Below are 24,755 nucleotides of genomic sequence, written 5' to 3'. Positions count from 1 at the left end.
TTCTTACCTCAGGCCTCCTGTTTGGAACAAACTCCTTTTTGAGCTGCGTTCAGTTGCGGATACCTCGATGTTTAAAAAGACACTGAAAACTTGTTTTTTTCAGCAAGAGTAGACGGTCCAATTTCACGTACTAGATGGCCTCTTTAGCTTAGCGCTTTAACACTCCTTGGAGTATCCGTGCACTCTACACGGGGCACAAGTCAGGGGATTAAGTGGCTGAATGGCGTTCACCCACTATTTTCAGAGGGTGGACGCGTTCACCCTGTGTGATAAAGGGCCTCTTATGACAAGGTAGCCCCACACTTTTTGCCTGGAACATGTTGTGGTTTCGAACTGTAAGTGCTCTGGGCCCCTGCTAAACAGGTTCCCAGGGCCAGATCTCTTTCCCCAAAAATGGTACTATGAATGGCAATTCAGCCACCCTTGTAAGCTCCTAGTAAATGGTACTCCTGGTATCTAGGGCATGGGTACTGGGGAGGGCCCCCCAGAGCTGCAGCACCAAATGTGCCACTCTGAGAGACCCCACACCAGCCTCATGCAAACTGCCATTGCAAGTGCATGACAAGATTATTTATAAGTTGCAAACTCGACATGACACTCACCAAAAGTGCCCCGTCCACTAACACTGCATGCACTATGGATAAGTCACCCCTCTGGCAGGCCTCACAGCCCTAAGGCAGGGTGCACTATAATGCATGTGAGGGCATATGTGCAGGAGCTAATTCTTTTCTAATTCTTAGATATAGCAAGTGTACAGGGAAGCCATAGTAAAAGCACGTACTGGACACTGGTCACTACGAGTGCCCCAGCTACGCGATGGCCTCTCTGAACCCTGGGTTGCTTGGTATCAAATAACTCAGAATAATAAATCCACACTGCTGCCAGTGTGGGAATTTATGATAAAATGTGCCTAGGGGGCACCGTAGAGGTGCCCCCTCTAAAACCTAACAGCCATGGCATGGTTGCTGACTGGTCCTAACCAGCCTGCCACTACCAGACACAATTCTGGACTCCTGGGGTGAGAGTCTTTGCTTTCAGGAGCAGGAAGACAAACTCCTTCCTGGGCAGAGGTGTCACATCTCCTCCCTCAGGCAGGCACCCGGCTCCATCGGTCAGCTTCAAAGGCTAGCTCCCTTTGAAATCTGACCCCCAGCCTCTGCTGCCACTAGCAGAAAGCATCTCGCCAGTTCTACCCCCACTTTAGGTGGGAAACTCTGCTGGAAACTTAGACAGAATAGGGGGAGTGGCCACCCTCAGCCTGCACGACCCACCAGGTGTGGCAGGCAAGGGGACCACTCCATTTCAGTCTCCTACATCTTGGATGGTAAGAAAAATAGCCAATTAGAATCAGGGTTGTGTCCCTTTCCCCAGGAAGTGGTCACTTAGTGGGAGTAGCCACCCTAAGGCAGGTAGCCCATTGACTACTACCAGGTACTCACCCTAACGCCCCCTAAATACAGTATTTAAAGGTCATCCCCTAACCAAGACCTTAGATTCAATGGACACAAGAAGACCAGGACAAAGAAGAGAACTGAAGTCCTGCTTCACAGGAAAAAAGGCTCCAAACCCTGCCTGCTGCTCCAAGAACTCGACAGTTGTCGCTGTGGTGTCGCCTGGAAACCTGGAGAACTCTACAAAATCCCAGAGCACATACAGCCTTTTTGAAAGTTGTCAAGAACCTCCCTCAGAGTAAAGGTGTCACTCTCCTGTACCCTGCAGGCAAGGAGCCCATGAATGCCGGTTTACTGACCTGCTGCTGACCAACGACCCGACACAGCAGCCCAGCCAAAAACTGGACAACAGCTCGAAAGGACATGACCTGCCTCCCTGCCAAGCGTGGTGACACTAGGACCTTCCAGGGCGGTGGCGTACCAGTACCTGTGGTTCCAGATCCCCAATAGTGGACACCCAGAAGCAGGGTTCATTCCAGACTCCCAAAAGCACAGAAGCAAGCACCAGTCGAGGGACTTCAAGACATCCGAGACCCACCCCCGGAATGGCCCAGCTGACCTGCAATCCACCATCAAAGCTGCCTGCTACTGACCACAAGGACTCCAAGATGCATGACGCCAGACTGACCTATCTGTGCTGCACCAGGCCTCCCTGGTCCCTGCACCAACCAGCTGTGCTCTCATGGTCCCCAAGCCCTTGCAACCTCCTCCCTACAAGGAGACCCTTTGGACTTACCTTTAAGTCCCTCTGTGCAGTGTGATTCCAAGTGGCCCCCTTCTGCTTTACGCACCAGCTCCAGGGACTTTAGCCACTGCTCCTCTTCTGCTCGAACCTCTTCACTACCTCAACCTAAAAACAGAAGGTGACACCTGTGAGAACATTGCCTGATTTTATCTGCATTTTTCTAGTTTTTTCCATTGATTCCTATGGTGCGTAATTACGCACAAAAACAGTACATTTTCTGGACTTTAACAATTCATAACTAAAAAAGTACTTACTGCATAATGAAGATCTTGGTCTTAAAAACGTCATAGCAAGGATACCTGGGTGGGGTTGCTTGGTCTCTCTGCATAGTGCACATCTTTTCATACACTATATACAGAGCAAGCCTCCTACACCGTCCCAAAACGTTGGACCGCGGTAAAATATGGTAAATTAGTCCTGTGTACCAGGACACTTTCAGCAGGGCCAGCACACACTTTAAACAGCACCTGCACGTTGTACGCTTGTGTTTGTTCTGATCAGCAACGTGCAGGGCAGTAGAGGGCTTTCTTATTTTAAATTCCTGCTGGGCCAGGGCAAAGGCAGAAAATAAGGGGCCATCAGGCCTCCCTTTGTTTGATTGGCCTGGCTGGAAGCAGTCTAGGGCCTACACCTAGATGCAATGGAGGAAAAAAGACGCATACCTTGTTATCACTCACAGGTGCTTAAGAGAGGCGTGGTTTTCATTTAGTTCAGTCTCTCTATATAAGACATAGGCCTTGTAGGAGGCTGGACTGGCTTGTAGTGAGTACCAAGGGGTACTTGCACCTTGCACCAGGCCCAGTTATCCCTTATTAGTGTATAGGGTGTCTAGCAGCTTAGGCTGATAGATAATGGTAGCTTAGCAGAGCAGCTTAGGCTGAACTAGGAGACGTGTGAAGCTACTACAGTACCACTTAGTGTCATATGCACAATATCATAAGAAAACACAATACACAGTTATACTAAAAATAAAGGTACTTTATTTTTATGACAATATGCCAAAGTATCTTAGAGTGTACCCTCAGTGAGAGGATAGGAAATATACACAAGATATATATACACAATAGCAAAAATATGCAGTATAGTCTTAGAAAACAGTGCAAACAATGTATAGTTACAATAGGATGCAATGGGGAAACATAGGGATAGGGGCAACACAAACCATATACTCCAAAAGTGGAATGCGAACCACGAATGGACCCCAAACCTATGTGACCTTGTAGAGGGTCGCTGGGACTATTAGAAAATAGTGAGAGTTAGAAAAATAACCCTCCCCAAGACCCTGAAAAGTGAGTGCAAAGTGCACTAAAGTTCCCCTAAGGACAAAAGAGTCGTGTTAGAGGAATAATGCAGGAAAGACACAAACCAGCAATGCAACAACTGTGGATTTCCAATCTAGGGTACCTGTGGAACAAGGGGACCAAGTCCAAAAGTCACAAGCAAGTCGGAGATGGGCAGATGCCCAGGAAATGCCAGCTGCGGGTGCAAAGAAGCTTCAACTGGACAGAAGAAGCTGAGGTTTCTGCAGGAAGGAAAAGGGCTAGAGACTTCCCCTTTGGTGGACGGATCCCACTCGCCTTGGAGAGTCGTGCAGAAGTGTTTTCCCGCCGATAGAACGCCAACAAGCCTTGCTAGCTGCAAATCGTGCGTTTGACGTTTTTGGACGCTGCTGGGGCCCAGGAGGGACCAGGAGGTCGCAAATTGGACCTGAAGAGAGAGGGGATGTCGAGCAAGACAAAGAGCTCTCAGAGAAGCAGGTAGCACCCAGAGAAGTGCCAGAAACAGGCACTACAAGGATGTGTGAAACGGTGCTCGCCGAAGTTGCACAAAGGAGTCCCACGTCGCCGGAGACCAACTTAGAAAGTAGTGCAATGCAGGTTAGAGTGCCGTGGACCCAGGCTTGGCTGTGCACGAAGGATTTCCGCCGGAAGTGCACAGGGGCCGGAGTAGCTGCAAAGTCACGGTTCCCAGCAATGCAGCCCAGCGAGGTGAGGCAAGGACTTACCTCCACCAAACTTGGGCTGAAGAGTCACTGGACTGTGGGGGTCACTTGGACAGTGTCGCTGGATTCGAGGGACCTCGCTCGTCGTGCTGAGAGGAGACCCAAGGGACCGGTAATGCAGCTTTTTGGTGCCTGCGGTTGCAGGGGGAAGATTCCGTCGACCCACGGGAGATTTCTTCGGAGCTTCTGGTGCAGAGAGGAGGCAGGCTACCCCCACAGCATGCACAAGCAGGAAAACAGTCGAGAAGGCGGCAGGATCAGCGTTACAGAGTTGCAGTAGTCGTCTTTGCTACTATGTTGCAGGTTTGCAGGCTTCCAGCGCGGTCAGCAGTCGTTTCCTTATCAGAAGGTGAAGAGAGAGATGCAGAGGAACTCGGATGAGCTCTTGCATTCGTTATCTCAAGTTTCCCCAGAGACAGAGACCCTAAATAGCCAGAAAAGAGGGTTTGGCTACTTAGGAGAGAGGATAGGCTACTAACACCTGAAGGAGCCTATCAGCAGGAGTCTCTGACGTCACCTGGTGGCACTGGCCACTCAGAGCAGTCCAGTGTGCCAGCAGCACCTCTGTTTCCAAGATGGCAGAGGTCTGGAGCACACTGGAGGAGCTCTGGAGACCTCCCAGGGGAGGTGCAGGTCAGGGGAGTGGTCACTCCCCTTTCCTTTGTCCAGTTTCGCGCCAGAGCAGGGGCTAAGGGGTCCCTGAACCGGTGTAGACTGGCTTATGCAGAATTGGGCACCTCTGTGCCCAACAAAGCATTTCCAGAGGCTGGGGGAGGCTACTCCTCCCCTGCCTTCACACCATTTTCCAAAGGGAGAGGGTGTCACACCCTCTCTCAGAGGAAGTTCTTTGTTCTGCCATCCTAGGCCAGGCCTGGCTGGACCCCAGGAGGGCAGCTGCCTGTCTGAGGGGTTGGCAGCAGCAGCAGCTGCAGTGAAACCCCAGGAAGGGCAGTTTGGCAGTACCAGGGTCTGTGCTACAGACCACTGGGATCATGGAATTGTACCAACAATGCCAGGATGGCATAGAGGGGGCAATTCCATGATCATAGACATGTTACATGGCCATATTCGGAGTTACCATTGTGAAGCTACATATAGGTAGTGACCTATATGTAGTGCACGCGTGTAATGGTGTCCCCGCACTCACAAAGTTCAGGGAATTGGCTCTGAACAATGTGGGGGCACCTTGGCTAGTGCCAGGGTGCCCTCACACTAAGTAACTTTGCACCCAACCTTTACCAGGTAAAGGTTAGACAAATAGGTGACTTATAAGTTACTTAAGTGCAGTGTAAAATGGCTGTGAAATAACGTGGACGTTATTTCACTCAGGCTGCAGTGGCAGGCCTGTGTAAGAATTGTCAGAGCTCCCTATGGGTGGCAAAAGAAATGCTGCAGCCCATAGGGATCTCCTGGAACCCCAATACCCTGGGTACCTTAGTACCATATACTAGGGAATTATAAGGGTGTTCCAGTAAGCCAATGTGAATTGGTAAAATTGGTCACTAGCCTGTTAGTGACAATTTAAAAGTAATGAGAGAGCATAACCACTGAGGTTCTGGTTAGCAGAGCCTCAGTGAGACAGTTAGGCACCACACAGGGAACATACACATGCACACCTATGAGCACTAGGGCCCTGTGTGACAGGGTCCCAGTGACACATACATATAGGCCACAAACCTATGAGCACTGGGGTCCTGACCAGCAGGATCCCAGTGACACATAACAACCATACTGAAAACATGGTGTTTTCACTATGAGCACTGAGGCCTGGCTATCAGGATCCCAGTGAGACAGTGAAAACAGTGACAAACACCCTGACATACACTCACAAACAGGCCAAAAGTGGGGGGTAACAAGGCTAGAAAGAGGCTACCTTCTCACACAACCCCCCCCCAAACGAAGGACAATAAGGCTAACCTTGGCCAGTTGAGACTTTATTGTCTAAGTGGTGATAAGTAGAGAGTAGCTCTGCAATAGACTGGTTACTCCCTTTATCATCCACTATATGGTTACTTCCCTGTGGGGATGTAAACCACCCTGTTTGAAGTATTTTAGCTAAGCAACAATGTGAAGATGTATTTTCAGAGTTTCTATCAGTAAGTTTTAGTTTAGAGCAGTGGGAATTGTCCACTGAACCTATTTGTAGTGATGGAAATGCCAGACAGGGATGCTGTCTCAGAAAAGCCATAGCTGGGCAAAAACTTTGTCCATCTGGCTGGAAGAGAGAACAGGGATGCTGTTTCTCTTGGGTTGGAGCAGGGCAGGGATGCTGTCCTATGAGCTCCACACTAGGGCAGGGATGCTGTCCTAAGTGTTGTGAGGTAGTGCAGGGTTTCTGCACTAAAGTTTCTCTGGGAGGGTTGGAGGGATGCTCCATGTTAACTAAAATGGTGCTGTTTTTCTCACCAATGTTAGTTATCCCACAGAGAGGTACTTCCACCTCAGGGAGTCCAGCTTTGCCAGCTGATGATTCCCTTGGAACAGGTGCCACCCCAGGAGAGGTTTCTCCCACCACAGGAATAGTATCCTGAATGGTAGGGTGGTTAGGGGATACTGTGATACCCTTTTTACCTGTTGATGGAGAGGGATCCTGAGTTTTCAGGCCTTCTCTCCTTTGCTTTTTCATTTCACTTGAAATGAGAGGGAACAATTCCTCAGGGATGCCCAGCATGGCTGCATGGGCATAAAACTCTACATCAGCCCAACCTGAGGCCACTAGGTCATTACCTAAGAGACAGTCTACAGGTAAGCTAGGTGATACCACCACCTGCTTAGGGCCAGTAACTCCACCCCAACTAAACTGAATTATAGCTAAGGGAAGAAACTTAGTGGAGTTATGGACATCAATAATCTTATACTGTTGTCCAATGATGTGTTGTTCAGGAGGCACTAGGTTTTCAGTCACCAAAGTGAAACTGGCACCTGTGTCCCTGTAGGCCAAGGCCTCAACACCATTTATTGAAACTGTCTGCCTGTACTTATCCATTGTAAGGGGACAAGCAGCCAGTGTGGCAAGGCCAGTGCCACTAGGTGTGACAGAAACTGTCTTGGGACTGATTACATCAGTTTCCACTATGGACCCATAAGTGAACCCAACTACACCCTTTGCTTGACTGTTGCCAGCAGTCCCACCACTAGTACCACTACTGCTAGGGGCACTAGAGCTTGATGTATTAGTGGTAGTAGGCTCAGGGGGTTTACCTGGACAGGACTTATCCCCTGGCCTATGGCCTCTATTTTTACACACAAAGCACCAAGGCTTTTTAATGTGTGCAGGTTGGGAAGAAGAGGAAGAATTTGTTTTATCCCCACCCTCTGAAGAGTGTTTAAGATTTGAAGTGGGATCTTTGGTTTTACCCTTATCCCCATGCTTATCTTGAGATTTTTCACCATCTTTCTTCTTATTGCCATCTTTGTCACCCCCTGTATGAACTTTTCTGTTCACCCTTGTTCTGACCCATTTGTCTGCCTTCTTTCCCAATTCTTGGGGAGAGGTCAGATCAGAGTCTACCAGGTACTGGTGCAACAAATCAGACACACAATTATTAAGTATATGCTCTCTCAGGATTGTGTTATACAGGCTTTCATAATCAGTAACTTTACTGCCATGTAACCACCCCTCCAAGGCCTTCACTGAATGGTCAATGAAATCAACCCAGTCTTGTGAAGACTCCTTTTTGGTCTCTCTGAACTTTATCCTGTACTGTTCAGTGGTTAAGCCATAACCATCCAGGAGTGCATTCTTAAGAACTGTCAAATTATTGGCATCACTTTCTTTCACAGTAAGGAGTCTATTCCTACCCTTTCCACTAAATGATAGCCATAGGATAGCAGCCCACTGCCTTTGAGGGACATCCTGTACAACACAGGCCCTCTCAAGTGCAGCAAACCACTTGTTAATGTCATCCCCCTCCTTATAAGGGGGAACTATCTTGTGCAGATTCCTGGAATCATGCTCTTTTGCAGGATAACTATGGGGAATACTGCTGCTGCCACCATGGGTATCTTAACCCAACTTCTGTCTTTCCTTCTCTAATTCAAAAGACTGTCTATCCAAATCCAGCTGTTGCTTTTTAAGCTTCAGTCTGGTTTGTTCCACCCTCAACTTATTGAGTTCCCTCTCTAACATTCTGTCATCAGGGTTGGTGGGAGGGACATTTCTAGAAACAGAGCTATGATGGGAATGAACAGAAGGAGACCTGTCCCTTACAGAAGCCAACCTAACAGCTTGGTTTACAGAAACATTACTACCAGTATGGTGAGAATAAATGCTTTTGCTATGATGTGAGACAACACTATTTATTTGGTGTGGCTCATCATCATTACCATCTATGCTAGATTGTCTAGTAATGGGCAGGCTAGGAAGTTTCTTTCCTGAATCTTTTCCTGGGGGAGTCCCTGAATCAGATTGGGAACTATTAGGTACTTTTTCAACAGATGGGGCACCTATGGCCTTATCCTGTTCTCTAAGCATGTTAAGTAACAGTTCCAAGGAAGGATTCTTCCCTACACTCAAACCTCTCTCTATACAGAGACTCCTTGCTCTTTTCCAGCTAAGGTTGTCATATGCAAGTTTGGACAGATCAACACTTTGGCCTGTGCCAGACATTTTTTTTGAGAGAGTTAAAGTGATAGAAAAAGAGAAAAAAGTTTTCAGAACTTTTTGGAAAGACAGAAAAAACTTTTTAAACTTTCAAGAACTTTTTGAAAGTTTAGAAGTACTTTTCAGCACTTAGAAAAGAGTGAAAAGAGGAAATGCAAAACTTTTTGGCTATGTGTATATACACTGACCTTGTTTTGTATATTTTTCTCTTATGAAAAGTACAATGACAAGAGTGGTAAGTAGTCTCAAGCACTTATCCCACCACTGCACAACCAATGTAGGAGGCTGGACTGGCTTGTAGTGAGTACCAAGGGGTACTTGCACCTTGCACCAGGCCCAGTTATCCCTTATTAGTGTATAGGGTGTCTAGCAGCTTAGGCTGATAGATAATGGTAGCTTAGCAGAGCAGCTTAGGCTGAGCTAGGAGACGTGTGAAGCTACTACAGTACCACTTAGTGTCATATGCACAATATCATAAGAAAACACAATACACAGTTATACTAAAAATAAAGGTACTTTATTTTTATGACAATATGCCAAAGTATCTTAGAGTGTACCCTCAGTGAGAGGATAGGAAATATACACAAGATATATATACACAATAGCAAAAATATGCAGTATAGTCTTAGAAAACAGTGCAAACAATGTATAGTTACAATAGGATGCAATGGGGAAACATAGGGATAGGGGCAACACAAACCATATACTCCAAAAGTGGAATGCGAACCACAAATGGACCCCAAAGCTATGTGACCTTGTAGAGGGTCGCTGGGACTATTAGAAAATATTGAGAGTTAGAAAAATAACCCTCCCCAAGACCCTGAAAAGTGAGTGCAAAGTGCACTAAAGTTCCCCTAAGGACAAAAGAGTCGTGTTAGAGGAATAATGCAGGAAAGACACAAACCAGCAATGCAACAACTGTGGATTTCCAATCTAGGGTACCTGTGGAACAAGGGGACCAAGTCCAAAAGTCACAAGCAACTCGGAGATGGGCAGATGCCCAGGAAATGCCAGCTGCGGGTGCAAAGAAGCTTCGACTGGACAGAAGAAGCTGAGGTTTCTGCAGGAACGAAAAGGGCTAGAGACTTCCCCTTTGGTGGACGGATCCCACTCGCCTTGGAGAGTCGTGCAGAAGTATTTTCCTGCCGAAAGAACGCCAACAAGCCTTGCTAGCTGCAAATCTTGCGTTTGGCGTTTTTGGACGCTGCTGGGGCCCAGGAGGGACCAGGAGGTCGCAAATTGGACCTGAAGAGAGAGGGGACGTCGAGCAAGACAAAGAGCCCTCACTGAAGCAGGTAGCACCCAGAGAAATGCCAGAAACAGGCACTACGAGGATGCGTGAAACGGTGCTCGCCGAAGTTGCACAAAGGAGTCCCACGTCGCCGGAGACCAACTTAGAAAGTAGTGCAATGCAGGTTAGAGTGCCGTGGACCCAGGCTTGGCTGTGCACGAAGGATTTCTGCCGGAAGTGCACAGGGGCCGGAGTAGCTGCAAAGTCGCAGTTCCCAGCAATGCAGCCCAGCGAGGTGAGGCAAGGACTTACCTCCACCAAACTTGGGCTGAAGAGTCACTGGACTGTGGGGGTCACTTGGACAGCGTCGCTGGATTCGAGGGACCTCGCTCGTCATGCTGAGAGGAGACCCAAGGGACCGGTAATGCAGCTTTTTGGTGCCTGCGGTTGCAGGGGGAAGATTCCGTCGACCCACGGGAGATTTCTTCGGAGCTTCTGGTGCAGAGAGGAGGCAGGCTACCCCCACAGCATGCACAAGCAGGAAAACAGTCGAGAAGGCGGCAGGATCAGCGTTACAGAGTTGCAGTAGTCGTCTTTGCTACTATGTTGCAGGTTTGCAGGCTTCCAGCGCGGTCAGAAGTCGTTTCCTTATCAGAAGGTGAAGAGAGAGATGCAGAGGAACTCGGATGAGCTCTTGCATTCGTTATCTCAAGTTTCCCCAGAGACAGAGACCCTAAATAGCCAGAAAAGAGGGTTTGGCTACTTAGGAGAGAGGATAGGCTACTAACACCTGAAGGAGCCTATCAGCAGGAGTCTCTGACGTCACCTGGTGGCACTGGCCACTCAGAGCAGTCCAGTGTGCCAGCAGCACCTCTGTTTCCAAGATGGCAGAGGTCTGGAGCACACTGGAGGAGCTCTGGACACCTCCCAGGGGAGGTGCAGGTCAGGGGAGTGGTCACTCCCCTTTCCTTTGTCCAGTTTCGCGCCAGAGCAGGGGCTAAGGGGTCCCTGAACCGGTGTAGACTGGCTTATGCAGAATTGGGCACCTCTGTGCCCAACAAAGCATTTCCAGAGGCTGGGGGAGGCTACTCCTCCCCTGCCTTCACACCATTTTCCAAAGGGAGAGGGTGTCACACCCTCTCTCAGAGGAAGTTCTTTGTTCTGCCATCCTGGGCCAGGCCTGGCTGGACCCCAGGAGGGCAGCTGCCTGTCTGAGGGGTTGGCAGCAGCAGCAGCTGCAGTGAAACCCCAGGAAGGGCAGTTTGGCAGTACCAGGGTCTGTGCTACAGACCACTGGGATCATGGAATTGTACCAACAATGCCAGGATGGCATAGAGGGGGCAATTCCATGATCATAGACATGTTACATGGCCATATTCGGAGTTACCATTGTGAAGCTACATATAGGTAGTGACCTATATGTAGTGCACGCGTGTAATGGTGTCCCCGCACTCACAAAGTCCGGGGAATTGGCTCTGAACAATGTGGGGGCACCTTGGCTAGTGCCAGGGTGCCCTCACACTAAGTAACTTTGCACCTAACCTTTACCAGGTAAAGGTTAGACATATAGGTGACTTATAAGTTACTTAAGTGCAGTGTAAAATGGCTGTGAAATAACGTGGACCTTATTTCACTCAGGCTGCAGTGGCAGGCCTGTGTAAGAATTGTCAGAGCTCCCTATGGGTGGCAAAAGAAATGCTGCAGCCCATAGGGATCTCCTGGAACCCCAATACCCTGGGTACCTCAGTACCATATACTAGGGAATTATAAGGGTGCTCCAGTAAGCCAATGTAAATTGGTAAAATTGGTCACTAGCCTGTTAGTGACAATTTGAAAGTAATGAGAGAGCATAACCACTGAGGTTCTGGTTAGCAGAGCCTCAGTGAGACAGTTAGGCACCACACAGGGAACATATACATGCACACCTATGAGCACTGGGGCCCTGTGTGACAGGGTCCCAGTGACACATACATATAGGCCACAAACCTATGAGCACTGGGGTCCTGACCAGCAGGATCCCAGTGACACATAACAAACATACTGAAAACATAGTGTTTTCACTATGAGCACTGAGGCCTGGCTATCAGGATCCCAGTGAGACAGTGAAAACAGTGACAAACACCCTGACATACACTCACAAACAGGCCAAAAGTGGGGGTAACAAGGCTAGAAAGAGGCTACTTTCTCACAGGCCTGCACTGTAATGTCTGATGTGCTGGTCTGTCCCATTATTTACACACATAACAATTTAAATATTTGCTTTATTGCTTTTATAGCGCTACTCATGCCAATGCAGGGAGTCGGACAATACATTGATAATAAATGACGTGTGTAAATCAATGTACGGGATGTGTTACTTAATACAGTGAGGGCTACACGTTGTAGGAGTCACATGTCCTTCATAGCTCCCCGTGCTACATTAGAAGGATCACAGGTTGTGAACTGCAAGTTATAAAAGAGTCTTTGTGTTAAAAGCAGTGACCCACTTACCCATCCACATAAATACAAATCTGTATCTGCGGATTACACAATGTGCTTTGAAGGAGACACATTAACCCTCAATCCTACTTTGATTCAAAACTGGGACTGGGAAAAGCACAGATCTCTGCAGCAGACGCATGAGCCTCCACCGTTATCCTGTCATTGTTACTCTTCCCTGAGATTTACTGGGCACACAAAGATCTCTGCAGCAGGTGCGTTAGCCTCCAGAGTTATCCTATCATTATTACTCTTCCCTGAGATTTACTGGACACACAAAGATCTCTGCAGCAGACGCGTGAGCCTCCACCGTTATCCTGTCATTATTACTCTTCCCTGAGATTTACTGGACACACAAAGATCTCTGCAGCAGGCGCGTGAGCCTCCACCGTTATCCTGTCATTATGATTCTTCCCTGAGATTTACTGGACACACAAAGATCTCTGCAGCAGGCGCGTGAGCCTCCACCGTTATCCTGTCATTGTTACTCTTCCCTGAGATTTACTGGACACACAAAGATCTCTGCAGCAGGCGCGTGAGCCTCCAGAGTTATCCTGTTATTATTACTCTTCCCTGAGATTTCTGGACACACAAAGATCTCTGCAGCAGGTGCGTTAACCTCCACCGTTATCCTGTCATTAGGATTCTTCCCTGAGATTTACTGGGCACACAAAGATCTCTGCAGCAGGTGCATTAGCCTCCAGAGTTATCCTATCATTATTACTCTTCCCTGAGATTTACTGGACACACAAAGATCTCTGCAGCAGACGCGTGAGCCTCCACCGTTATCCTGTCATTATTACTCTTCCCTGAGATTTACTGGACACACAAAGATCTCTGCAGCAGGCGCGTGAGCCTCCACCGTTATCCTGTCATTATGATTCTTCCCTGAGATTTACTGGACACACAAAGATCTCTGCAGCAGGCGCGTGAGCCTCCACCGTTATCCTGTCATGATTACTCTTCCCTGAGATTTACTGGACACACAAAGATCTCTGCAGCAGACGCGTGAGCCTCCACCGTTATCCTGTCATTATGATTCTTCCCTGAGATTTACTGGACACACAAAGATCTCTGCAGCAGGCGCGTGAGCCTCCACCGTTATCCTGTCATTATTACTCTTCCCTGAGATTTACTGGACACACAAAGATCTCTGCAGCAGGTGCGTTAGCCTCCAGAGTTATCCTATCATTATTACTCTTCCCTGAGATTTACTGGACACACAAAGATCTCTGCAGCAGGCGCGTGAGCCTCCACCGTTATCCTATCATTATTACTCTTCCCTGAGATTTACTGGGCACACAAAGATCTCTGCAGCAGGTGCGTTAGCCTCCAGAGTTATCCTGTCATTATTACTCTTCCCTGAGATTTACTGGACACACAAAGATCTCTGCAGCAGGCGCGTGAGCCTCCACCGTTATCCTGTCATTATGATTCTTCCCTGAGATTTACTGGACACACAAAGATCTCTGCAGCAGGCGCGTGAGCCTCCACCGTTATCCTGTCATTATTACTCTTGCCTGAGATTTACTGGACACACAAAGATCTCTGCAGCAGGCGCGTGAGCCTCCACCGTTATCCTGTCATTATGATTCTTCCCTGAGATTTACTGGACACACAAAGATCTCTGCAGCAGACGCGTGAGCCTCCACCGTTATCCTGTCATTATTACTCTTCCCTGAGATTTACTGGACACACAAAGATCTCTGCAGCAGGTGCGTTAACCTCCACCGTTATCCTGTCATTATGATTCTTCCCTGAGATTTACTGGACACACAAAGATCTCTGCAGCAGACGCGTGAGCCTCCACCGTTATCCTGTCATTATTACTCTTCCCTGAGATTTACTGGACACACAAAGATCTCTGCAGCAGGTGCGTTAGCCTCCACCGTTATCCTGTCATTATTACTCTTCCCTGAGATTTACTGGACACACAAAGATCTCTGCAGCAGGTGCGTTAACCTCCACCGTTATCCTGTCATTAGGATTCTTCCCTGAGATTTACTGGACACACAAAGATCTCTGCAGCAGGCGCGTGAGCCTCCACCGTTATCCTGTCATTATTACTCTTCCCTGAGATTTACTGGACACACAAAGATCTCTGCAGCAGACACGTGAGCCTCCACCGTTATCCTGTCATTGTTACTCTTCCCTGAGACTTACTGGGCACACAAAGATCTCTGCAGCAGGTGCGTGAGCCTCCACCGTTATCCTGTCATTGTTACTCTTCCCTGAGATTTACTGGACACACAAAGATCTCTGCAGCAGACACGTGAGCCTCCACCGTTATCCTGTCATTGTTACTCTTCCCTGAGATTTACTGGGCACACAAAGATCTCTGCAGCAGGCGCGTGAGCCTCCACCGTTATCCTGTCATTATGATTCTTCCCTGAGATTTACTGGACACACAAAGATCTCTGCAGCAGGCGCGTGAGCCTCCACCGTTATCCTGTCATTATTACTCTTCCCTGAGATTTACTGGACACACAAAGATCTCTGCAGCAGGTGCGTTAGCCTCCACCGTTATCCTGTCATTATTACTCTTCCCTGAGATTTACTGGACACACAAAGATCTCTGCAGCAGGTGCGTTAGCCTCCAGAGTTATCCTATCATTATTACTCTTCCCTGAGATTTACTGGGCACACAAAGATCTCTGCAGCAGGCGCGTGAGCCTCCAGAGTTATCCCATCATTATTACTCTTCCCTGAGATTTACTGGACACACAAAGATCTCTGCAGCAGGTGCGTTAGCCTCCACCGTTATCCTGTCATTATTACTCTTCCCTGAGATTTACTGGACACACAAAGATCTCTGCAGCAGGCGCGTGAGCCTCCACCGTTATCCTGTCATTATGATTCTTCCCTGAGATTTACTGGACACACAAAGATCTCTGCAGCAGGCGCGTTAGCCTCCAGAGTTATCCCATCATTATTACTCTTCCCTGAGATTTACTGGACACACAAAGATCTCTGCACAGGCGCGTGAGCCTCCACCGTTATCCTGTCATTATGATTCTTCCCTGAGATTTACTGGGCACACAAAGATCTCTGCAGCAAGTTGTAGGAGGCTGGCCTGGCTTGTAGTGGGTACCAGAGGTACTTACACTCTGTACCAGGTCCAGTTATCCCTTATTAGTGTAGAAGACGTGTTTCTAGATGCTGAGGCTGATAGAAGGTAGCTATAGCAGAGCAGCTTAGGCTGAACTAGGAGACATGCAAAGCTCCTACTATACCACTGGTGTCATATGCACAATATCATAAGAAGACACAATACACAGATATACTAAAAATAAAGGTACTTTATTTTTATGACAATATGCCAAAAGTATCTCAGTGAGTACCCTCAGTATGAGGATGCCAAATATACACAAGATATATGTGCACAATACCAAAAATATGCAGTAATAGCAAAAGGAAGTAATGCAAGCAGTGTAAAGTTACAGTAGATTGCAATAGGAGCACATAGGTATAGGGGCAAGACAAACCATATACTCCAAAAGTGGAATGCGAACCACGAATGGACCCCAAACCTATGTGAGCTTGTAGAGGGTCGCTGTGACTGAAAGAAAACAGTGAGGGTTAGAAAAATAGCCCACCCCAAGACCCTGAAAAGTAGGTGTAAAGTGCACCTATATTCCCCAGAGAGCACAGAAGTGGTGATAGGGGAATTCTGCAAGGAAGACCAACACCAGCAATGCAACAACAGTGGATTTCCGGACCTGAGTACCTGTGAAACAAAGGGACCAAGTCCAAGAGTCGCGACAATGTCGAGATGGGGCAGATGCCCAGGAAATGCCAGCTGAGGGTGCAAAGGAGCTGCCACTGGATGGTAGAAGCTGTGGATTCTGCAAGAACGAAGAGGGCTAGAAACTTCCTCTTTGGAGGATGGATGTCCCACGTCGTGAAGAAGCTTGCAGAGGTGTTCCCACGCAGAAAGACCGCAAACAAGCCTTGCTAGCTGCAAGGGTCGCGGTTAGGGATTTTGGGTGCTGCTGTGGCCCAGGAGGGACCAGGATGTCGCCACTTGGCAGAGGAGACAGAGAGGAGACAGAGGGGGCGCCCAGCAAGTCAGGCAGCACCCGCAGAAGTACCTGAACAGGCACTTAGAAGAGGGGTGAACCGGAGTCCACCCGAAGTTGCAAAAGGGAGTCCCACGATGTCTGATGCAAACTCAGCGAGCTGGGCACTGCAGGACGGAGTGCCGGGGACCCGGGCTAGGCTGTGCACGCAGGAATTCTGGGAAAGGTGCACAGAAGCCGGAGCAGCTGCAAATCACAGGAAACACAGCTTTGCAGTCTAGCGTGGGGAGGCAAGGACTTACCTCCACCAAACGTGGACTGAAGAGTCACTGGACTGTGGGAGTCACTTGGACAGAGTTGCTGTGTGCAAGGGACCACGCTCGTCAGGATGAGAGGGGACCCAGAGGACCAGTGAAGCAGTCTTTTGGTGCCTGCGGTTGCAGGGGGGAAGATTCTGTCGACCCACGGGAGATTTCTTCAGAGCTCCTGGTGCAGAAAGGAGGCAGGCTACCCCCAGAGCATGCACCACCAGGAAACAGTCGAGAAGGCGGCAGGATAAGCGATACAAGGTTGCAGTAGTTGTCTTTGCTACTTTGTTGCGGTTTTGCAGGTGTCCTGAGCAGTCAGCGGTCGATCCTTTGGCAGAAGGTGAAGAGAGAGATGCAGAGGAACTCTGATGAGCTCTTGCATTTGTTATCTGAAGAATTCCCCAAAGCAGAGACCCTAAATAGCCAGAAAAGGAGGTTTGGCTACCTAGGAAGGAGGATAGGCTAGTAACACAGGTAAGAGCCTATCAGAAGGAGTCTCTGACATCACCTGCTGCCCCTGGCCACTCAGAGCAGTCCAGTGTGCCAGCACACCTCTGAATCCAAGATGGCAGAGGTCTGGGGCACACTGGAGGAGCTCTGGGCACCTCCCCTGGGAGGTGCAGGTCAGGGGAGTGGTCACTCCCCTTTCCTTTGTCCAGTTTCGCGCCTGAGCAGGGCTGGGGGATCCCTGAACCGGTGTAGACTGGCTTATGCAGAGATGGGCACCATCTGTGCCCATCAAAGCATTTCCAGAGGCTGGGGGAGGCTACTCCTCCCCAGCCCTGACACCTATTTCCAAAGGGAGAGGGTGTAACACCCTCTTTCTGAGGAAGTCCTTTGTTCTGCCTTCCTGGCCAAGCCTGGCTGGACCCAAGGAGGGCAGGAACCTGTCTGAGGGGTTGGCAGCAGCAGCAGCTGCTGTGAAACCCCGGGAAAGGCAGTTTGGCAGTACCCGGGTTCTGTGCTAGAGACCCGGGGGATCATGGAATTGTCCCCCCAATGCCAGAATGGCATTGGGGTGACAATTCCATGATCCTAGAAATATTGCATGGCCATGTTCGGAGTTACCATCGTGACGCTGTACATAGGTAGTGACCTATGTACAGTGCACGAGTGTAATGGTGTCCCCCCACTCACAAAGTCCGGGGAATTTGCCCTGAACGATGTGGGGGCACCTTGGCTAGTGCCAGGGTGCCCACACACTAAGTAACTTTGCACCCAACCTTCACCAGGTGAAGGTTAGACATATAGGTGACTTATAAGTTACTTAAGTGCAGTGGTAAATGGCTGTGAAATAACGTGGACGTTATTTCACTCAGGCTGCAGTGGCAGGCCTGTGTAAGAATTGTCAGAGCTCCCTATGGGTGGCAAAAGAAATGCCCCAGCCCATAGGGATCTCCTGGAACCCCAATACCCTGGGTACCTCAGAACCATATACTAGGGAATTATAAGGGTGTTCCAGTATGCCAATGTAAATTGGTGAAATTGGTCACTAGCCTGTTAGTGACAATTTGGAAAGAAATGAGAGAGCATAACCACTGAGGTTCTGATTAGCAGAGCCTCAGTGAGACAGTTAGTCATAACACAGGTAACACATACAGGGCACACTTATGAGCACTGGGGCCCTGGCTGGCAGGGTCCCAGTGACACATACAACTAAAACAACATATATACAGTGAAATATGGGGGTAACATGCCAGGCAAGATAGTACTTTCCTACACAGGCGCGTTAGCCTCCAGAGTTATCCTATCATTATGATTCTTCCCTGAGATTTACTGGACACCCAAAGATCTCTGCAGCAGGTGCGTTAACCACATAAGATATTTTAAAATTAAAATGCAGACTTTGCAACCAATGAAGCAGAACTGCTTTACTTCCACTTTTCTCCTTGCTGCCCATTTCCTTGCGGCAGAGTTTTAAAAGAATCGGCCCCATATTTATGGGATTTTGGTGCACGTCACCCTGCTGCGCTGCCCTGCATTAAAGAGACATGGTAGGAATGTGCAGAATCGATGGCGTACGCCGCATTCCTGTCCTTTCCCCTGCACTGGCGAACATGGGGCTGCCTAGCGCCAATGCAGGCACTCTTGCACCGTGGGTCAAGGGTGTCTGCGTTTTAGGGAGGATTGTTTTTGTGCAGGGAGGGGCACCTTCCTGCACAAAAACAATCCTGGGAGGAGTTTTCCTCTTTCTATGTGTGCTGCAGCAGGCAGCATGCATAGCAAGAGATAAAAACGAGGAGAAATAAAGGTCTTGGCACATCCCCAGTTTTATAGTCTCTTGGAAATCTGGGAATGCGTCAAATCAATGGGTGTTTTTATGTGCGAACACCCACCGCAACGCCAGTGGAGCGCCTCCCTTGCACAGAGTAAGGCAATGCAACGATTTGTGCTGCCTCACAGATGTGATTTCAAAGTTTGCGCCGCTGTTGCGTCACAAAAACTGACACAATGGTGGCTCAAGGGGCTCATAAATATGCCCAGAAATGTGTAAATTGAGACCCAAATTTTGTGCTGGCGTTAACATAACTTTTTTGACACAACCCCAATGCAAAAATCTCACTTGTTAAATCTCACAATGCACTCAAATCCAGTCCTAATAAAACTACTAAACATGTCTGAGGGGTTAATATCTGATGCAACTTCCTGTGAGGCCATGGGTTGTGATGCTAAGTGTGACGTGATGAGCTGTGATGTCATGCGCCATGAGGCCACTTGCACACAGCCTAGCTTGGTTAGCCCCCCCACTTCTGTTTTTAGGACTTGTGCAATAGCTGTACAAATCACTTTTCATTTATTCATTCATAAACTGCAACCCTACTCTGTGCAGGGGTTTCCAGCTCATCTTTTGGGCCACTGTGTGATATTGGGTCTTTCCCGGGAGACCATGTGAATGAGGGCCGAAACTGTGGGGGTCATTACGAGTGTAGCAGCGGTCCGGCTGCCACATAGCACTGCCAGGATCTTGGATACTAGAGGTCTGGAGGTGGCGGAGATCCCCATCCGCCAGGGCAGTGCTGCAAGCAGCGCTGCCCAGGGGATTACGACCTCGTTCTCCGGTAGCCTTTTCATGGCAGTAACAACGCCGTGAAATGGCTGGCAGAGAACAGGTGCAGGGGGCCACAGGGGGGCCCCTGCACTGCCCATGCACTTGGCATGGGCAATGCAGGCCCCCACCCAGCACCATTGCTGACAGTGAACATTGCGAGGGTGCTGGTGCGCCCTGTGTGCTACAGCATTGCCGCCGGCTCGATTACGAGCTGTTGACAATGCTGTTGCCTATTTCCCACTGGGCTGGCAGGCGGGAACCAAGGTTTCCGCCCACCAGCCTAGCGGGAAGCCCATATTCAGGCCGGCAGGGAGGTAGCATGTGTAGCGCAACCTCCCCGTCAGAAGTTTGCCAGACAGTGAAAACCGTCTTCCGAACTCGTAATGACCCCCTAAGTATCACACTCTGGGAGTGTGTCAGCTGGCAGGTCTGTATGATCCCATGTAGGTATTAACTAGAGCTGGGTGAGGCACTGAAAGGTTGAGCTAGGCTGAAGCCAGGTGTATGGCATTGGCTCGGCTCGAGATCGTCTTGGAACCTCCAGCCCAAAACGAGCCGAGCTTTCCCTGCGGGTGATGTGTGCTAGTGGCTACTGCTGCAGACCGTATAACATGGACATAGTTTGAATCCTGGCCTCAACTAAGCAGCCTGTGAATCCTAACGTATTCTGTGTCTGAATTACAGGGGCGAGCCGCAATGGCGGGCCCCGACTACAGGTGGGGACGATGCGTGGCCTGGGGAGAGGGGTAGCACCCGTTGGTGCTTATTTTCAAATTCCACGTGATCAAAGCACCTACCACGCTTAGTGCTCATTGAATGGCAGGGGTCAGCGGAGTTGCCTGGGAGGCCGACTGCCAACGCGACCCTTTATTGGAGGAGCAATTTTGTTGACCCACCCACCTTCCCAATTTTATTTCATCTGATGCAATTGCATTTGAGTTACTGGGGTTTGTTTAGATATCACATTTCATCTACCCAACATTTATGCTTCTGTAAGTCGTATTTATTGGCATGTATTGTGGTGAAGGGGTCAGGTTTGACCACATATCTGGTAGGCACCTTGGCAGCAGGGGACAAGAAGGCAGGCAAATTCCTGAGGTATTTGGTTTTCAACTACGGGCAGAAGTACTACGGATTTTAAGGCAGGACCCGGGACACCCGCTACAGCAATAGTCCTTGGCTCTACGGGTACTTTAGGACACTGCCCTGACATAGTGGGGGGAGGGACCTTGTGCCAAGGGACCACAATCAGGCCTGGTTGCCCAGGCCCATCTCCCAAAGGGTGCCAGGGGGTTGCTCTGCATGGGTGATTTCGAGCTTAGCTGGCTTGCTGGCCCGTGGGTCCTCTCTCTGTAAGGGGGGATGGGGGAGTTTGCCTTGTTCAGTGTCCATATATATTGATGGAAGAACCCAGTGCCTAGCACTCGAGATCACTGGTCCTTCAGTGCGCTAAGGACCAGGGGTGGCCAAACTTGACCAAGAATCTGCTGTTAGTTGATTTATGTTAGTTGACTTATGTCTAGTTTAGTTTTGTGCAAACATTTACTTTTGTAATTTTTCTCAGTGTTGCTTGAATCAAAGGTGTGGGTTACTAATATGTCGTTATTTGTAATAAAAAGGGTCTGAGAATTGTTTCTCCAAACGCAAACCTATCTGTCGGAGGTCCATTTCTATCAGAGCCTTTCTCCAGGTTTGGTGGGCAGGAGGAGGGGGGGGGGGGCAGAGGCAGGGCATGGGAGGGGTATCACAGATTCCATTCTCTAAGAACAGGGGCCTAGGTATGGTCCCCACCCTGTGCTGTGAGGCATCCTTATGTCCCTGTGCAGGATTTGTGTTATGTAGAACTGCCAAAAATAAAATATGTAATATTCCTCTGGCCCATGCTCTAATCTCAACCTCTAGGGCAAAGCATTAATTATTAGCCTTTGAGGTCAGTAAGGGATACAAATCCAGGATCTCAATTGCACTGTGTGAAACTGGAGAATCTGACCTCAGTCCCGGCTTCCCTGCTTCAACAACCTGTGTTACCCTGGGCAAGTGATGTACTCCACAGAGCGTCTTTTTCGTTCATTAACACATAAGAGAGCAGCTTCAAATATGTGACTTTGGGATCTTTTGTTCAAAAATCAGCGATGAAAATGGAAAAATAGAAGGTACCAGAGTACCTGCTTATTTCTGAGAAGTGCCAGTACTCTCCAATGAAAAGTATTAGTATTGCGGTTTTCTTGAGAAGTGAAGGTGCCCTCCCTCTCAAAATAAAAAAAGTGCCCGTACTCCGTACCGGACAGTACCGGCCCATTTAAAACACTCCGAAGATCTCTTGTGTTTGATTTAATAGCCTTTAATATCGCAAACATGACACGTGACGTGGCTCCCAGGCCACATTACAACTGTGGCCCCCTCTTATTCACCAATGTTCACCAGGGTCAGGGCAAGAACGTTTCTCAGTTCATGTTTAAAAACGCTCGCTTTTAATAAACACGTATCAAATCATCTATTATACTACGGCAAAACACTTCCCGGAGTTAAAGAAATATACTTTATTGTGTGTTGAAGGCACTTTGTCACAGTCTAAAATGTTGTTCGCTGCATGATGTAAGTGCCAAATATGTTCAAAGCTTTTATGTTGCACCAACTCTTAGAAGCAGGGCGGACCATTAGCTCGGGTCTGGATATATATATATGTGTTTATTTATTTGTGTGCAGTTTTCTATAGCGCGAAAACGACCCAAAGGAGATTTAAGCGCTTTACATGACACAAGGATCGCAGCCCTTCACAGCACGGCTGCTGCTCTCACAAGGACACACAATACCTGTTCTGCTTTCATGTCAGCACCAGCAGCTGGCCACAGGCAGCACTTGTCCCTCAGCAGCGGCTGATGCTGTACGCCCCAGCCCCACCCTCCCAGCAGACCTGGGGGCCTCCACCCCAGTCCATCAGGCCTCAGCCGGCCCCGAGCCCCTCTCACATCACTCTGCCCCTCTGACTCCCGGCGCAGCCCCTGTCCCCTGGGACGCTCCTGGGCCTCTGAGCTGACAGCGCCAATGGAGCCAGCGACATGGGCTCGGTCTGTTTCCCTGCTCGGCCTTTTGTTGCAATAATGGGATAATGAGGCGTAATGATGGCGCTTTAAGCCTCTATTGACTGTGTTTCTGCAGTGATTAGCCGGGTCCTCTGGAGGGGGCAGGGCGGGGGCTGGGTCAATCCATCCCCCGATGTCTCCAGAAGCTCCTGCCTGGGGCCTCCTGATGGCTGACACTGGAGCAGCACGCCCCCTGCCGGACAATGTGGCATCTGCAGCCCCCTCCCAAAAATACACATTGAATGTGTATTTATTGAGCCGGCTTCGGCGCCCTGGAGATGTGCAGTGGGCATCACAGTGCAAGACCAACAGTACATAATTCTAAGTGGGCATCGTTGTATTTATTTGTGTATTTTATTTTAGATTTTTTTTACAACTCGTACCTACTGTCAGAAGTCTCTGCCTCGTCCCAGGTGAGATCTACACTGAGTGTCATAACTGATTACATCACTGGGAATGAAGTTTCGTGCCTGGAGTAGAGGCATCGTTTTATATATTTCTTTATGCATTCATTTGTTTATTTATTTTAATAACATTTTTTTACAGCTCGTTCCTACTGTCAGAAGTCTATGCCTCCTCCCAGGTGTGATCTACCCAGAGTGTCACAGCACATTACCTCACTGGGAATGAAGTTTCATGCCTCGTTTGGGGTGTATCACCCACCGCCAGGGCAGGGGCCAGCTATTGCACTCTGGCTCCCGCTTGTGGTCATATATGGTGGTACCCTCGGCAGCTTTCCATAGTAGCGTTAATATAGGACCCACCTCAGTGTCACAACCTTGATGCCACGCTCTCAGTAGCCCAGTGTTTCCCAAACACCGAAGGGCAGGCCCACTGGAATTATGCGATTGTGCAGCTGCGGCGTTTTCGCATAATAGATTTGCCGCATTGCCACATAATCCATCATCTACTGCATAATATGAACAGACGGTTCAAAAGGTACTAAAGGCGCCGTGGAAGGCCCTTTGCAAAGCTGGACTGGTCACCTTTCTGTTGTTTGTTGCAATATTTGGTGTTAAACTGGTACTAATGAGGTGCAACCAGTGCCCAGGCAGTGTTAAGAAGCGTAGAAATAGCAAAATAAAGAAGTAACACTATCATGAAATGTGTCGCATTATGCCACATAATTTATTCAGCCCGGCCACATAATTTGGACCTCCCTTGCCACATAATTCCAGTGGCCCTGATTCAGAGGGAAACATGCCGTCCAACAGGTAATTCCCAACTTCAAAAAGTGCTCACCTGCATTGCCTTTAAAGGGATAACTGCCACAAACACAGATATGTCCTCCCTGAGAGTCAAGAAGTGCCATATTTGACATGAGAATTGCTTCAGCAAGAAAGCGCTAGCTATTCTGTCGGGAGCTGTCCTCCCTCATATGCGGCAGTCTCCTGGGTGCGTAGTTTACCTTTTTCATCTTGTATATATGGCTGTCTTCTGCACTGCTAGCTTTCTAAAGCTACATTAAAATATACGTCTAACATAACCAGGGCAGCAGGAATCATGCAATTTTGCTTCTGCAGCATTTTCCGCATATTCACTGATTTGCTGCATTTGCCACATAATCCATAAACTGCTGCAGTGGTTGTAGCCCAAACAGATCAAAAATTACTAAAAGTTCAGCAACACATGTTGCAGCACAGTGAAAGGCCTTTTGCAAAGGTTCAAGGTTCATTGTTCATCTTTGCACTGCTTATTGTCAGAGCCACTGAAATTATGTGGCAGGGTAGTACTAAATTATGTGGCAGGTTCACTAAATTATGCAGCAAGAAAAGGCAAATTATGT

This window comes from Pleurodeles waltl, chromosome 1_1, assembly GCF_031143425.1.
Source record: "Pleurodeles waltl isolate 20211129_DDA chromosome 1_1, aPleWal1.hap1.20221129, whole genome shotgun sequence".
NCBI classification, from domain to species: domain Eukaryota; kingdom Metazoa; phylum Chordata; class Amphibia; order Caudata; family Salamandridae; genus Pleurodeles; species Pleurodeles waltl.
This window is presented reverse-complemented; position numbering follows the sequence as displayed.